Consider the following 18,058-nt stretch of genomic DNA (forward strand, 5'->3'; position numbering starts at 1 on the left):
AATCGCGGGTGAGTTTGATTATTCTCGATTTTTCGAAAATTTGATTTTTCCCAACCCTGGATGGAACTGGATCGTAATATTTCTGATTTAACAACGTTTATGACACCATTTAGCCGCTACAAATGGCAGCGAGTGCCATTTGGTTTGAACAACGCTCCTGAAATGTTTCAACGGAAAATGGTAACAATATTTGGCGATATTCCGGGGGTTGAAGTATATTTTGATGATGTTCTGATAGCAGGCGAGGATGAAGATGAGCATGACAGAGCTCTGGCGCAAGGTATTGAGCGAGCTCGTCAGAATAACGTGAAATTTAATGCTGACAAACTGCAGTTTCGTCAAAGCAAGGTGTCTTTTATGGGCAGTATTATCGGCGATGGGGAAATCCATCCACTGGATAAGGACGTTCGTGCAATAACGCACATGCCAAAACCTTCGTGTGTTGCTGACGTCTCTACCCAACAAACAAAGGAAGCTGAAGAAGAGCTTGTTTCGTAGCAAATAAGCTTATTAAACTAAAAAACTAGCTTGTTCAGTTTAAATTGTTTGTTGGGTAGGTTGCTAGGTCTTCTAAAGTATCTTGCAAAGTATATTCCAAACCTATCCAAACGTACAGTAAACCTACGAAAACTAACTAATCAAGGAACAAAATGGGAATGGACTGAGCTGCATGACCATGAATTACGAGATTTACTTTCATCCATCAGTACGAAACCAACGCTTGTAATTTACGATCCGAGTAAGCCGTGTATTGTTCAGTCAGATAGCTCAAAAGATGGTCTAGGCTGTGTTCTTCTGCAGGGTAATGTTCCTGTAGCGTACGCATCTCGTACTTTAACCAGTAGTGAGCAGAAATGGGCCCAAATTGAAAAGGAACTTCTGGCAGTTGTGTTCACATGTCCATTTCTTATACGGACGAGAATTCACAGTACAGTTGGACCACAATCCGCTCGAGACCTTAGTGAAACGAGATATTGATGACGTCACACCTCGATTGCAGCGAATGCTCATGGTTCTTCTGAAATACACAGGACTTTCAATTGTATATACCCCAGTAGTTGTTGCGGACTGTTTTTCTCGTGCATCGTTGCCTGATGTTGATGAATCAACCGTAGACCTTCAAAGTGTCGTGCACTCGTTAACTAGGAACGCATGTATGTCAGAGGACAACTATGTTCAGTATAAGCAAACCCTTGCCACAGATGAACGATACATGCGAATAGTGAAGTATGTTGAGAACGGGTGGCCTCCGTTTCATAAACTGGACGACCTCAGTCAACTGTTCCATAAGGTTCGAGAGGAACTCCACTATGAAAACGGGTTGTTGTTTAAAAACCATCGCTTGATTGTACCAACTGCATTACAATCCCTGATTTGTAAATGGTTGCATGGCGCACACTTGGGTATCGAGAAAACTCTTGCTAAGGCCAGGGATGACCAACGATCTAACAGAAGTAGTTGCATCGTGTACGATTTGTGAGAAATTCAAACGTAATAACTGTAAAGAACCTTTGGTACATGATGAAATCCCAGAATATCCATTCCATAGAGTATCAATGGATATCTACGAGTATGCCAGGATTGTCGCTGCGGTTTCCTTTGTTCTGCTGTCCGAAACATGTGTGGTACCTAACCGTCAAATCGCATGTATTTTTTCTTCATTGACATTTAGATCCCCTATCCTCGCCAGCAAAAGATGTTCCGGACAGCGACGACAGCGACAATGCTTATCTGGTAACTAAAATATCTTTTATCTCCACACTACCACTCCCGATTTGAGTGAAGAGTACCTAATATTAAGTACTTTTTTCTAACCGTGCATGTAGTCATTCTAAAATCACGTACCAATTTTCCCGACGGTCAACCGGACAACCGTCGCGACGCCAACGCAACCGTCATCCGTCATTATCATGCTGCATCCGCTGTATCGCCTGATACAACATCCAAGCTCACTGCTCTTCTCACACTACCGTTGGCGAGAACAAGACGCCACTATAAGTCCCGTTATAAACAGATCAACTGTTTCGGCTGCCATCACTGCCTGGTCGTCACACACGAATAGTGGTCATGTAGTTGTGAGATGGCAATCGCATGTTTTGACAGAAAAGCTCTTTTTTTCGCTTCGTGCTAGGCGCACTCCGCGATGAAGAAACCCGTGGAACGGAACCGCTAGAAGAGTGCAAGTTGAAGCTGCGGTCGGTCGACGTTGTCTTTTTTATTCAAGCAAGCAACAGAACGTCGTCGTGTGGCACTTCGGTTTCATTTTATCTCGGACGGAAGATTACCGTGACCATACGCGAAACTTTGTGATAGAGTTGGAATTACGCGAGTGAGCTCAGCTAGAACCGGAAGTGAGTTCAATCGGCTGTGGATATTGCGTCGAAATCGCAGGTGGCACGAAAAACATTCCGCGGCTGGAAAACCGCTCCCAAATTTCAGGGGAGAAAAGAGAAATTCCTTTTGTCTGGAATTGCTCGGTTAGTGGATGGAAATGAAATTTAAATTGGTAGTGCAAAAAGTTTACAACTATTTTCGTGACTCGTAGAGCATTGTGCTAAATCAAAATGTCGATAATCAAGTGAAGAACTTAGTATGGATCGATTCCATTCAGTAGCCGTGGTGAAGAAGTTTTATTTGGTCTCCCAAACACGAATGGCCCCATTATAGGGTGAATGGTTTTGGTTTGTACTGTGCAAATGTGATCATGGTTTTTCGCTTCTAAATGTAAATGATAATTGTAAACTGAATTGTAATTATAATTTTTATTGGGAACAATAACGATTCAATGAATATAACTTAAAGTAATTATTTTGCTAATAGAAACGTAATTACAACGGGCAAATAATAAAAATGTATAGGATGATTCCATAATTAAACGTTGGTTGAATTGTTTTTTTTATATTTCAAACAGTAAAAATATTGAATAAAAATGTTCACGAGACACAATATATCATATCTAAACAACATCATTTACCCTAGAAGAGATTAAGAGGCCTCCATTCCTTGAGCCGCATCCTGCGATAAATCTCATTAATATCAAACTCGAAAGGATACCCTTCTTTCTGTTACACATTCGGTTGATTTTTCACGTTATGGCGCAGATTCCGCAGTATGGTTTCTTTCATAAACACTGCAAGTGATAATCCTATTCCCTTCCCTTTTCGATCGAAGATGACGTGCGAGGCGTATGTAGTGTTGTTCATCCAGGCCCCCACCCCTTCCCCAATATATTAGTGGTTTCATCAGACGGAGAAACGTGAAAGTGAAGGAATTTGGTGTAAACACATATCCCCGGAGAGCTGGTTGGCGAAGAAGCAATAATCAAACGGCAGCAGCACAGCCAGCGAGAAGAGAGTCGACGACGGACAGTGCTTTTTTGTTGTTTTGTTCTATTTTTCGCCTCGTTGGCAACGTGACGGAGCAAAGTGCAAAGCAGAAAGCCCGTAGAAAGCTGTTGGCTGAGACTGGCTGGTTGGTTGACTTGCTGGCCGCTCTCCCGTCTGGATTGGATTGAGTCCGCATCTTGGTTGACGGCGGCGGTCGCCGATGTCGTGTGCAGAGAAAGGAACGAAAAGCATCGGCTGCTGCTAGCTGCATATATCCACAGGTGAGTGTTTGGTTTATAACGACCTTCTTTAGTAACATAACAGTGGATATTAGAAGACAATGTTTGTTCCATTTTCAATCTTACGCTGATGTATCCATCCTAAGACGAAAAACAGTTTTTTGTGTACTTCGTTTTAGTAATTTTTAAATTAAATTTAGTTTATCACTCACGAAACAAATGAAGATAAAAGTGATTGATGTATGAATATGTATATTGCTGACCAAAAATTTAATGTCACTAACTAGCTGCTTGTAAAGTATCAATTATGCTAATAAGTCAGTTTTTCAGAAAAAAAATTGCAAAAAATCAATGGTTTCGAAATTTTTGAGTGTGTGACGGACACGAGTCTTGTACAAAGCAATCTGATGTCGAATCCGTACCAAAGTTGATGTTTTTTTAAAACTGTTTCCAGGCAATTCCCATTGAAACTTTTTGGGCTTTGACTAAGGAGCCATTCAAAAACCACGTAGTTATATTTTTGAAGATTTTCAACCTCGCTCCCCCCATGTGGAAAAATCTGTTATGGTTTAGAATTTTCGAATTTTTTTTTTGTAGCTCTGGAGGTACTAGAAATTCTTAAAATATATTATTTTGTGAAGCTCCCGCACTAAAAAAAAAATGTCTATGACGGACCAGGTGTTCGCTCTACGTCAGGTATTGCAGAAATGCCGCGAATACAACGCATATGATACAATCGACCCCTCCCGAGGCCATCTGCGAGTTGTGGTGCCTGCCTAGGATGTGATGGGGTTCGACAGTGGGCTCTGTTCTATAAAAGCTGCATGTATCTTCTATAAAAAGCTGTATGTATCCGCAAGTAGGCTCCGCCAAAGCGACTGTCTGCCGCTCAAAGTACACAAGCCCAAATCCCGGTGTTGGGTGAGACGCTAAACAGACCTGACACGACAGGCCTCCGACGAGACAGCAGGTTTGCGCAGGCCCAATAAGCCGCCTATAAAAACAACCATTACGAACGACATAGAAGATAATGCGACTCGATACAATCGGCAACGACCTAGGCGACGAATAAAGGATCACGATTGGAAGCTTGGAACATGGAAATGCAAGTCGCCAGGCAGGTTGCGACAGGATAATCTACGATGAATTACATTCCCGCAACTTCGACGTCGCAGAGCTACAGGAAATCTGCTGTACAGGACAGAAAGGGTGGAAAAGTGGGCATCGAGCGACTACCTTCTACCAAAACTGTGGCAGCACCAACGAGCTGGGAACCGGCTTCATAGTGCTTGGTAAGATGCGCCATCGCGTGATTGGGTGGCAGCCAATCAACGCAAGAATGTGCAAGCTGAGGATAAAAGGCCCATTGGTGTAAATAAAGGGGGGGGGGGCTAGAAGAGGGGCTTAGCCCTTCCTAGAAAAAGATTAGCCACGCCTAGGATTTGAATAGTTAGATAGCAGTGATATCAATTTTCAACATAAAGTAAATGAGTTATTGAAAAAGTTTGAAGACAAATGAGTTATTTCCCATATTCATTCTATCATAATGAAATGAGTAGAAGACAAATGAACTTGTTTCTGATTTCTGAGAAAGATTCCTGTGTGGCAGTGAAATGGCACTTGGTTTAATTATGAAAAGTCCATATCTAATTGATTTGAAAGCATCAAAGTAAGCTTGATATGAACAACAACGGAGACCTACAAAAATATCAATCAAAGCAATCATGGTACTTTGTCATCAGTATAAGACATGTGGTCAACCATCATGGACTGGAGTGACAGTTTTCCAGCAGACTTCCGTTTGGCTAGCAGTATGATAATCTCCACAATTCCCATCAGCATCCAAGAAGGATTCTCATCAGAATCCGAGAGGAATTCTCATTGGAATCTCTAAAGAATTCCTTTCAGAATCATCGGGGTATTTCATTCGGAATCCAGAAGAATTCACACAGGAATCCTCTCGGTATCTTCGAGGGCACCCTTTGGAATCTCGTTAATTTGCACGTCATTCGAAGATTTGTTTTGGAATCGTTCGAAGATTTGCTTTGGAATTTTGCTGACTATTTGTTTCAGAATACTTTGACGATATGCTTCAGAATCCCTTAAATATTAAATTTGAAGTCTCTCGACGTTTTGCCTCGGAATCCCACAATGATTAGCATCAAAATCCCTTGACGAATTGCTTCGGAATCATTCGACGATTTGCTTCGAAATACATCGACAGTTCGGTTTGAAATTCCTTGAAGATTAAGTTCGGACTCCCTCGACGATTTACTTCGAAATTATTCGACGAATTGCTTCGGAATCATTCGACGATTTGCTTCGAAATCCTTCGATGATTTTCTTCGGAATCGCTTGAAGATTGGCTTCGGAATCCCTCAACGAGTTGCTTCAACATTCCCGGAGGATTCCCTACGGAATCGCTGGAGGATTATTTACGGAATCCATGGAGGATCGGAGTCTTTCGACGATTCTCTCGACAGATTGCTTCCAGAATCCTTCGACGGTTTGCTTCTACATCCCTGTAACATTGCCTACGAAATCCCTGCACATTCACGTTGGAATTCCTGGGGGATTTCCGATCGAATCTCTGGAACATTCCCGTCAGAATTCCTGGAATATTCGTGTCGGAGTTTCTTGAGGATTCCCGTCGGAATTTCTGGAGGATTCTATTCGGAAGAAGATTCTTATTGGAATCCCTGGAACATTCCCGGTGGAATCCCTGGAACATTCCCGTTGGAATCCCTGGAGGATTCCCGTCGTGGTGGTGCATTGCCTTCAAAATTCCTGGAGGTTTCCTTCGGCATGCTTGAAGGATTCCTGTCGAAATATCTGGAGATTTCCGTCGGAATCCCTGGAACATTCGCGTCGAAATCACTAAAGCATTCTCATCGAAATCCTTGGAGGATTTCCTTCGGAATCACTGCAGGAATGTTGCATTATTATTTATACTGTGGGATATAACAGAAAGCACGTGCTTGAGAAAAGGGAATATATATGGATGATTATGATTGAGCCGCAATTGCCTTAGGTGGTTGGACCGTATCTATCACATTACCACTACGACAGCTTAATGAGGTGGTAAAATGTTCGAGAATTTTTGAAAAGAATCTCAAAATAGAGAAAATAGACGAAGGGGCTGTAGCTCCCCCTAAGCATTGGGGCTAGTTACGCCAATGAAAAGGCCGTTTCTTCAACTATAGCATCATCAACGTGCACTGCCCACACGAAGGGAGACCCGATGACGAGAAAGAAGCGTTCTATGCACAGTTGGTGTAGACATACGATGGATGCCCACTGCGGGACGTCAAAATCGTCATCGGCTTCATGAATGCTCAGGTAGGAAGGGAGGGAATGTAGGAAAATCGCAGGAAGATCGATACCGTGAAGAGGCGGAGCAACTGTACCGCGCTAATAACGCACGAAAATTCTTCGAGAAGTTAAACCGTGCACGTAAGGGCCACACGTGCCACAGTCCGATATGTGTAACGACATAAACGGGAACATTTCTACGAACGAGCGTGAGGTGATCCCAAGGTGGCGGCAGCAATACGAAGAGAACCTGAATGACGATGTGGCAGACAAAGGTGGCGGTATGGTAATGAACCTAGGAGCACGCGCGCAGGACATACGACTTCCGGCTCCGAATCTCCAGGAAATCCAGGAGGAGATCGGCCGGCTGAAAAACAATAAAACACCTGGAGTTAACAAACTACCAAGACACTGTTTAAACACGGTGGTGAGGCACTGGCTAGCGCTGCACTGGGTAATTACCAAGGTTTGAGAGGATGAGGTTCTGCCACAACAGGATGGAAGCTGTCGTGTGTCCCATCTACAAAAAGGGCGATAAGCTGGATTGTAGCAACTACCGCGCAATCACATTGCTGAACGCCGCCTACAAGGTACTCTCCCAAATTTTATGCCGCCGACTAACATCAATTGTAAGAGAGTTCGTGGGGCAGTACCAGGCGGGATTTATGGGTGAACGCTCTATCACAGATCAGGTGTTCTACACGTCAGGTATTGCAAAAATGTCGCGAATACAACGTGCCCACACATCATCTATTTATCGACTTCAAAGCCCCATATGATACAATCGATCGGGACCAGCTATGGCAGCTAATGCACGAAAACGACTTTCCGGATAAACTGACACGGTTGATCAAAGCGACGATGGATCGGGTGATGTGCGTAGTTCGAGTTTCAGGGGCATTCTCGAGTCCCTTCGAAACCCGCAGAGGGTTACGGCAAGGTGATGGTCTTTCGTGTTTGCTATTCAACATCGCTTTGGAAGGTGTAATACGAAGAGCAGGGATTAACACGAGTGGTACAATTTTCAATAAGTCCGTCCAGCTATTTGGTTTCGCCGACGACATAGATATTATGGCACGTAACTTTGAGAAGATGGAGGAAGCCTACATCAGACTGAAGAGGGAAGCTAAACGGATTGGACTAGTCATCAACACACAAGAGGCTCAAGAGAGGACAACGTAAGCCATCCACCACGAGTTTGTATTGGTGGTGACGAAATCGAGGTGGTTGAAGCATTCGTGTACTTGGGCTCACTGGTGACCTCCGATAACGATACCAGCGGAGAAATTCGGAGACGCATCATGGCAGGAAATCGTACGTACTTTGGACTCCGCATCTCCGATCGAATAGAGTTCGTCGCCGTACCAAACTGACTATCTACAAAACGCTTATTAGACCGGTAGTTCTCTACGCACACGAGACCTGGACGATGCTCGTGGAGGACCAACGCGCGTCGGAGTTTTCGAAAGGAAAGTGCTGCGTACCATCTATGGTGGGGTGCAGATGAAGGGCGATACGTGGAGGAGGCGATTGAACCACGAGTTGCGTCAGCTGTTGGAAGAACCATCCATCGTTCACACCGCGAAAATCGGAAGACTACGGTGGGCCGGGCACGAAGCCAGAATGTCGCCCTGTAATCCGTTGAAAGTGGTTCGCGACAACGACGGGAACAAGGTGCACAGCGAGCAAGTTGGATCGATCAGGTGGAGGACGATTTGCGGAACCTCCGCAGACTGCATGGTTGGCGACGTGCAGCCATGGACCGAGCTGAATGGGAAAAACTTCTATGCACTGCACAGGCCAGTCTGATAAATAAAACTGAATTTAAAAAGTATTATAATTATTCGGAATTTTATGTTGATTTTCTAAATGCAAACTTCTCAATGGCATAACTTTTTGCATACGCAATACCACAATTTTAGTACATTGTGTGCACTCAGCGTTAAAAAGACGAAGGTGTGCATTGGGAAAAAGCGGAAACGCAGCTTCGCCGTCAGTTCATCATAGGACTGGGTACAAAGTTTTTTTTTACCTTATTTCTTGAAAAGGTGCTTCCGATGCATACAGTTTAGCCTCAAACAAGAGGAATTCGAGTCTGTCAACTGTCTGCAATTAATTATGTTTTATTTCCGAGACTGCTTTTGGTAGCGGGGACTGAATACGATGAATCCTTAATTACCACGGCTTATTGCCCTAGCTAGAAAAATGGATTAAGCTAGGGCTCTGTTTGGTAGGTCTTACACCGTAACACACTGCGTCAAAGTGATTTACCGTGTTACGTTGCGTTAGAAAGACGCTACGTGGACATTGGGCCTTAGATCCTATTTCTATCAAACAAAACAAATAACGAAAAAGCAAGTTGCAGGCCTGGTAGCGGGTCACTTTTTTCGGGCCAGTCACTAAAAAGTCTCTTTTTTCGATCTCAAGTCACTAAAGTCACTTTTTCTCGCAAAAAGTCACTATTTTCAACTATTTTGAAACTATTGTCTAATTTTTAATGAAGCTTTATGTATAAGTCGGAGGATGCTTTGTTCACGGCGGAAATGAAATTACGGATCTTGGAAAAATGATCGCTCTGAAACTTCGCCAGCCATTTTACTCGATTGGCATTTCACCAGTAGCTAATTGACCTTTCCTGTCAACATTTTTTATTTGCTCAATCGATTCTTTATTTTATTTAAAGTCAACTTTCCCAAAGAACCCATATTTTTTTAAGTCCTCTAGGTATTTTTAAAATTTCAAACAAAATATTAAAAAAGTGTTGTTTTTCAAGATTAGGCTAACATCCGCCTGATTTTGAACGAATGAATTTTTCAAACTGGTTCACTCGTGCAGCATTTTTTCAACTTTTGTTTTCGATTTTTAAAATAGTTAGATGCTTGAGAGAGAGTTGAAAGATAGAGAAAGAGATTGAGACAATCAAACGAGATGCAATTTTTGACGGGAGAGGATATAGATATTATATAAAGGGAATACAATCTCCCCAATTTTGAAGATTGCATGCGCTGAGATATATCGAAAATGAGAAAAGTAGATCAAGTCTGCACAGTAGAGTGGGGCGTCATGGTCATTTTTTCAAATCAATGCTTTTTCGAAGCCATTCTGGGTCCTGAACAACTGTGCAGAATTTGGGACCGATTGGTTGCTTCCTCGCTTTCCGCATCGCGTTTGAAGTTTGTATGGAAATTAGTATGGGGGAACGTATGTTTTTGCATTTCTACTACTAGAGGTCTCAGTTCATCGTAAACCAAGTGGCACATTGCGTTAAAGTATAACCCAAAGGATACCGAAAAACTTTGCTGAAGAAGGCACGTTGCTGGAACGTCCACGAAAAAAGTTATAACGCTTCAAAGATTGAGTGTTCAAACCATATGCAAAAAATAGTTTATTCTGCCAGCACTGCCGAACTAAGTAGACCAATAATTTAACTGAGTGCTATTCCAAAATAATTGGTCTTATAGGGCTTTAGAGCTAATGGGAGCTATCCGGAATCATTTCACAAAGAAAAAAATCCGACAAGAAGGAAGATGGGTTTTGCCCTTCGATATGCATAGGTCGTCCGGTAGTGCTGGCAGAAACATTGATTTCTTGCATATGGTTTGAACAAACAATTTTCGAAACGTAATAACATTTTTTGTAGACCTTCCAGCTACGTACCTTCTTCGGCAAAGTCTTTCGGCATTTTCCAGACTATATGCTAACGTATTGAGTCACGTAATTGATGATAAATTGAAGCCGCTAATAGCAAAAATGTAAAATAGTACGTTTCCCCATACTAATCTCCATGTAAATTTAAAACGCGATGCGGCATGCGAGGTCGCAACCAATCGAGCCCATATTTTGCACAGTTGATTGGGGTCCCAAAACGATTCAGAAAAACCTTGATCTCACATGATCGGACGAAGTTTGCGTTTTTCCATACAACTGCGCCCCACTCTACTGCACAGTCTCCCCTATCAATTGCACTATTGGCGGTTCAGATTAATCTTTTCAATTTTAGATATTCTTGTTGGTGCTTCAGGTGAACCAATAGTTGATTTAATGCTTGTTATTTGGTACATACCTAAAACAAACATGCTTATCAGTTTTGTTTTTTTTTCAGTCGTACTTTGAATCATAGGGGCGTAACTGCATTAATCCATTGCTCTTCGTCGATGTTTTCTTTTTATCATTGTAGCGAATTGCGGTAGTTTGCCGAAGATTTAATGGTTTGGTGTGAGTTGATAATAACTGTTGAGTTATTAACGAGGTTATGATTCTTAGCGCGTGATATTTTGATAAAATAAAAATATTTATTTTCATATCGAAATAATGATATTTGCATCTATGATTGTGCTGCAATCGAATTAAAAAGGCGATACATTAAATATGTAAGGGATCCCCAAAGTAATTTTGCTGTAAGAACATGAGAGAATAGAAGCCGTTTTTCCCTCCCAACATCCACTTCGCTCAATATTTTGGAATTTTTCAAAATATATTGTGATGATAATTTATACATTTGAAATAGCATAAATGTAAAAGATTCCAATCGTGATTTTTTTTTAGATTTTGTTAGATTCGTTATATTTTGATAACTTTTGAATTTGAAGACGAGCCCGACGGTCCTGCATTATACGCAGGTGGTTGAGCGGTCAATCCCAGGTTCGTTGTAACTGAATTTTCATAATTTTTGTTTCGTTTTCTACCAAAACGATCCGTACTGATGTTCCTTTCGCAATAAAAATTCCAAAAACTTCCGTGGCACATATAGCAAATCTGCATTTTTCTTAAGTAGGTGTTCAGCTAATCCAGTGATCGTAATTTTCACACATTCTCACGAGAAGAGAATATTCATTCACGCAGATTTTTGCCTAGAAATCATTTTTCGGGAAAGAAAAACAGGTCTTATGAGTGATAGATAACCATGTTTCGCTCACTTCCAGTGGCGCAAACATTTGATTTGCTCGCAGGACTACTCATAGTTTTGAGTTTGAGTTTTGACTGATATTTAGTAAAATTTCCTTAGGAGGGCAAAACTTAGCGTGCACGATTTTCGTTTCTCTTTTGAGTTCGTTATGAGAGAGTAGTGAGTAAAAGATCCGCCACAAGTTACGAAAAAAAAAATTCTCCCTCGACCCAAAAACGCTAAATCGTCTCGTCTCATCAAAATTGCAACTGAAACTGAAAGTCACTATTTGGTCACTTTTTCTGCAACTGAAAGTCACTATTTGGTCCCTTTTTTCATCAGCTTTGGTAACTAAAGTCACTATTTTGAGCGGCATTGGTCGCTACCAGCCCTGAAGTTGCAATTCGGTCTTAATTTCAACAGAGAATTTTGTGATGTAACGGGCCACGCCACTGCCGCATATTTATTGAAGAAATATCAGCGTCAGTTCGAGGCTATGGGGAAAACAGTGGCCATTAATCGAAAAATTTACTATATCCAATTTATCTAATGCAGAGCTTCCCAAACATTTGGCTATGCGCCCCACCTAGCAAAATTCTATATGTCTCGCGACCCACCTATGAAAAAAATGCATTTTACCAAGTAGTATTAAGCATTAATTGATTCAGAATGTCATCTGTTTCGGCTTCTTCCACATAAAAAATATTCACGTTACCTTACATGTACAAATGCAAGAAATGACGAACATGGTATTGTTTGTCAAAATGTTAGCGTTCTTATTTTACTTCATTAAGGGATATTTGTTCGGCGCGACCCACCAACAATCCGCTCGCGACCCCCCTGGGGGTCGGGACCCACAGTTTGGGAAACCACTAGTGTATATATCATATAAAAGTATATATCCTAGATAAGGTAATCGAAAAATCGTTTATGTTCATCCAGTCAAAAGACATGGACTGGCGGAATGAAAAAAAAGATAATGAAAATAAAAAATCATCCCTTTTTTTTATCTGTATGTAATGAAGCCAATTTTTTTTCCGATAATAGTGTTTTCATAATGACCATTATTTTTACTATTACTGTTTAGTTTTTATTTTTTGGCCACTTGACCTCAATCAATTTTCTTGCATTAAGTTGCTAGTGGCCCTCCTTAGCCTAGCGGTAACACGCGCGGCTACAAAGCAAGACCATGCTTAGGGTGGCTGGGTTCGATTCGCGGTGCCGGTATAAGCCGGTATCAACCCTTTTAAACGAACGAGAAAGGCACCATCACAGCTAGGTGGATTTATTAGGGTTTTTGTGGAAGTTCTTGTTTTATGAGAAAAAAAAAATGGTTTGGAAGCTTTTGTAATTGTTTATTACCAATATTGAAATATTTATGTAAATTTCCATTTCTCCTTGATTTTTTTTAATTGAAATTTTTACTTCTAAAAGAGCTAATTATTTTTTATTTCTTGGAAAATTCCTTATTGGTTAAAAAAAAGTTTGCATTATTCAGGGAAATGCTTTCATTTATCGCAAATTATATAAATGCAGAAAAGAATTAAGTGTGTGAGTGTCTCAGTTCTCTGTCTTTGAATACGCTCAATATGAATACATGAGATTTTAGTCATTTTGTTTAAACTCACAATTCAACATAGATCTTCTAGAACATTCTATTTGTTCCTCACAGGATGGCAGAAATATGCAATTCTAATTTCTCCGTAAACCTGAGCTCGAAATCTAAATCTAATAGTTATTTCTGCCAATGCTCTGCTACGTTCTACAGTGCTTGCATTAAGATGAGCTTCTTTGAGCACTAAGCAGGTGAACGTATACACAATTCAATCCGGTCAGTGCAATCTCCTCTGGGAATCTCAGAATCGGTAACTTACGTAATACAGACAACTCTTCCTAATCCGACAATACCACGATGGCGATCGATTGGAAGCATTTACGGTTTATTATTAAAGTACGTAATGTATTTGTAGAATGGATGAAGGTTCATTGAGCATCATGCTTTATTACACTTAAACGGTAGGAGAGGGTGGTCAATGGCAACCATTGCACGTAACGTGAATAAATTCTCATAGAATAAAGTTGATAGGACAAGGTGGATGTTAATTTAGCATTAAACTTTTTTGAATTGTCGAAACGGAAAAACAGATTTTTGCGTTTCGTAACGTATTCTGCCCATGCTCACCTGTTCATCTGAACATAGTATTCGCGGGATCTCACTGTGCCGGCTAGGAATCGTCGTCCATCCGGGGGGAGGCCAAATCATGACACCTTTCGTGGTAAGAGACTGCTTATCATCACGCGAACCTGCCTCTGAGTGCTGACTGGCATGTGATCAAAACACGAGCGTCAGCCGTTATTGTCGACGAGGAATGGGCAACGCGGCGTTAACTGTGGTGGGAGAAAAGTAAACATCGAAAGACGACTGGAAGCAAATCAATCGAGCGTGCGAGTGCTACCAAGCCATGATTCTATCGCCAGTTTCACCAGTAGTCGGTGGGTTCAATAGAAGGTGAGTTTTATTCGAATCGAAATGCATCAATTTGTTTATTAATATCGCACATGGATATGAAGCCACGCTTTGATGCTTCGATCAAAGCGAAAGCTAAAGGGGGCCTTTCACAAATCGCGTAACGCTGTAAGAAAGGTCTGACCGAGCATTACGATTCATACAAAAAAAAATAAACCATTCATAGAAAAAGTGTTACGAGGGTTAGGGTGGAGGTCCAAAATCATCAAATTTAGCGTTACGTAATTTGTGAAAGAACCCAAAGGGAATACATGCATACCTGTGCCTATTTGGTGAAGCGATAAATGGCGACCGGCTAGGAACTGATTGTTGATGGTGAAAGATCGACATTAGGCCTTTGGGGGATACCGTTGCTGAGAGTGCGTCGTCAACTTGCGCGAATGACATACCTTCTGACGTGTGTGACTCATTGCTGTGTTATTTGGATAAGAAGGTCGTTGTTCAACTGATGTGATGATGGGGAGAAAGTTAATGGATAACTATGATTCAGTGCAAATCGACAGAATTGATACTTCTGCTAATGTCGGTCCTTGTTGTTCAGTAACAAATTAACAACATTCAGGTTATTTTTTTATATTTAGTGTATCAAATTCCAATAAGGTCTTTCTTTCTAAGGACTCAAAACTACCTATTGGTACAAAGCCAAGCAGCTACAGTGCAGAGAATTTTGAGTGATACCGACGGTTTCGTGAAATACTGACACAAATCAAAGATGTTTATTTTTGCCATTCTGATGGCAAAGCAAAGAAAATAGTACAAAGATTCACCTGACAAAGACTTGGGTCAAAATGTATTAAATGTATTAAAAGTTATGCGTATTTTAATTTGACGATTTTTTGAAAACTTCATTTAAATTCATTTTTTTTTGCTAATTATCTAATACATGCATTCATCTCTTAGACTAGGTGTTCCGTGTCTTAACACTATCATCCTTATTTGCTATGTTACTTTTGGAAGTTTCTTATTAATACATTTAAATTGCCTCTGGCAGTTAGGAGTTTTCCTCTGGTTGAATTGAACCATGTAGGAATTACAATGTTTTCAACTTGAACTAAACTTAACCTAATTAATACTAAAGATACAAGGAGCTAACCTAAATGGCACGAAGGCTTCGCCCTTTGGCTGAAAGGCCCGAGTCATCTGCAAACAAAGATTTATGACACCCTGGTGGTAAATCAGGTAAGTCGGAACTGAAAATGTTATACAATATGGGCCCCCAGTACGCTGCCTTGGGAAACACCAGCTCTTACAGGTAATCTATCAGTTTTGGAATTCTGATAGTTAACCTGCATTGAGCGATCTGATAAATAATTTTGGATCAGTTTAATAATGTACAGAAGAAAATTAAAATTCATCAATTTTACAATCAAACCTTCATGCCAAACACTGTCAAATATTTTCTCTATATCAAGAAAAGCAACTCCAGTCGAATATCCTTCAGATTTGTTGAGCCGAATTAAGTTCGTAACTCTTAATAACTGATGAGTGGTAGAATGCCCATGGCGAAAACCAAATTGCTCATCATCAAAAATAGAATTGTTATTAATATGAACCATCATTCTATTTAAAATAATCTTTTCAAACAGTTTGCTTATTGAAGAAAGCAAACTGATTGGGCGATAACTAGAAGCCTCAGCTGGATTTTTGTCCGGCTTTAAAATTGGAATAACTTTGGCGTTTTTCCATTTATCTGGAAAGTATACCAATTGAAAACATTTGTTAAATAAATTAACCAAAAAGGCTAAAGAGCTCTCAGGAAGTTTTTTGATAAATATGTAGAAAATACCATCATCACCCGGTGCTTTTATATTTTTAAATTTTCTAGTAATAGATCTCACTTCATCCAAATTAGTTCCCAACGAAGGGTCAAAAACATTCTCTTGATTGAGAACGTCTTCAAAGCTCCGTGTAACCTGATCCTCTATTGGACTAGTGAGACCTAGACTAAAATTATGGGCACTCTCGAACTGCTGAGCTAGTTTTTGAGCCTTTTTGCCATTTGTTAATAAAATTTTATTTCCCTCTTTAAGCGCTGGAATTGGCTTTTATGTTTTTTTTTTAAGAATTTTTGTTAATTTCCAAAAGGGTTTCGAACTAGGATCCAACTTCGAGACATTATTCTCAAAGTTGGTATTTCTCAGAATAGCGAAACGTTTTTTAATTTCATTTTGCAAATTTCGCCAAATAACTTTCAACGTGAGATCGCGAGTTCTATGGTATTGCCTTCGCCTCACATTTTTAAGACGGATCAGTAGCTGAAAATCGTCGTCAATAATAATAAAGTTGAATTTAAGGTCTGAGGGAAGCTCTCTCGCGGTAGAGCGCTATTTTCGTACTAAAATGTCTATAACTCGGAATTGGGAACGAATTTCGCTTATCCCAACTGACAATCTCTTTGAAATTTATCAAGGAATGTTCCTACAAAATTTCATGGACCTACTATTTTCCAAATTTGAATTAAGCTCTAAATACTGAACTATTGTAGAACTGAAATTTTCGCTTCTCAGTACCTCTCTCCGATGATTTGACGCATAAAGGAACCGAATTTCGCAAAACCCAACTGACAAAAGTTTTGAAATTTTTCAACGATCATTTTGATGTAATAAAAAGTATATGTGACCGCAATAAATTTTGCAGGAAGCTCTTTTTACTTCAACCAAGTTTTCCAAATTCCATACAAAAATTACCATTTTGGGAGAGTAATCAACACCATATTTTCTTGTGGCGCACGGCAGGAAAGGAGCGATGAGAGCGGTAGAAAGTCCGTCAACTTTGTATCTAGCGTGACACTAGAAAAAAGCGTATTCCTATTTGTGAACACGAGGATACCAAATATATAAATTGAAATCAAATATAAGAATTTGATGAGATAAACAATCGAAAATAAATAAAACAAATAAGACAAATAGAACAAATAAGCAAAATAAAATAAAGATAAATAAGATAAATAAAGCAAATAAGACAAATAGGACAAACAAGATAAACAAGACAAATTCCTACGAAAGTCCCTCCAGTTCCTCCAGAAGTTCCTCCAGAAGTTACTCAGGAAGTTCCTCCGGGAATTCCTCCGGAAGTTCCTCCGGGAATTCCTCCGGAAGTTCCTCCGGGAATTCCTCCAAGAATTCCTCCAGGAAATCCTCCAGAAGTTCCTCCAGGAATTCCTCCTGAATCTCCTTCAGAAATTACTCCTGAAGTTCTTCCAGTAATTCCTCCGGAAGTTCCTCAAGTAATTCCTCCTGGAATCCCTCCGGAAGTTTCTACAAAAATTCCTCCGGGAGTTCCTCCGAAAGTTCCTCCTGGAAATCTTCCGGAAGTTCCTTCAGTAATTCCTCCGAAAGCTCCTCCTGGAATTCCTTCGGAAGTTCCTCCAGAATTCCTTTGGAAGTTACTCCAGGAATTCCTTCGGAAGTTCCTCCAGGAATTCCTTCGGAAGTTTCTCCAGAAATTCCTTCGGAAGTTTCTCCAGGAATACCTTCGGAAGTTCCTCCAGGAATTCCTTCAAAATTTTCTGCAGGAATTCCTACGGAAGTTCCTCCAGTAATTCCTCCGGAAGTTCCTCCAGAAATTCTTCCGGAAGTTACTGCAGGAATTCCTTCAGAAGTTTATCCAGAAATTTCTTTGGAAGTTTCTCCAGGAATTCCTTCGAAAGTTTCTCCAGGAATTCCTTCGGAAGTTCCTCCAGGAATTCCTTCGGAAATTACTGCAGAAATTCCTTCGGAAGTTTCTCCAGGAATTCTTTCAGAAGTTCCTCCAGAAATTCTTTCGGAAG

At 40.6% G+C, this 18,058-nt stretch overlaps 1 protein-coding gene across 16 annotated transcripts in view; it reads left to right on the forward strand.

Moving 5' to 3' along the window:
• The first annotated feature begins 2,104 nt into the window (after window positions 1-2,104).
• LOC134205654 (serine/threonine-protein kinase D3) overlaps window positions 2,105-18,058 on the forward strand; it is a 62,552-nt gene continuing 46,598 nt past the window's right edge. Inside the window, exons 1-2 of one of the 16 annotated variants that reach the window (XM_062681128.1) lie at window positions 2,105-2,506; window positions 3,102-3,607. The gene's annotated coding sequence lies outside the window, so the exon portion shown is untranslated. Of the gene's footprint in view, window positions 2,507-2,540; window positions 2,725-3,101; window positions 3,608-14,124; window positions 14,272-18,058 lie in introns of those variants that run through there. The other 15 variants (XM_062681129.1, XM_062681125.1, XM_062681127.1 and 12 more) reach the window with 15 other exon arrangements.

This window comes from Armigeres subalbatus, chromosome 1, assembly GCF_024139115.2.
Source record: "Armigeres subalbatus isolate Guangzhou_Male chromosome 1, GZ_Asu_2, whole genome shotgun sequence".
In the NCBI taxonomy this organism is placed as follows: Eukaryota; Metazoa; Arthropoda; class Insecta; order Diptera; family Culicidae; genus Armigeres; species Armigeres subalbatus.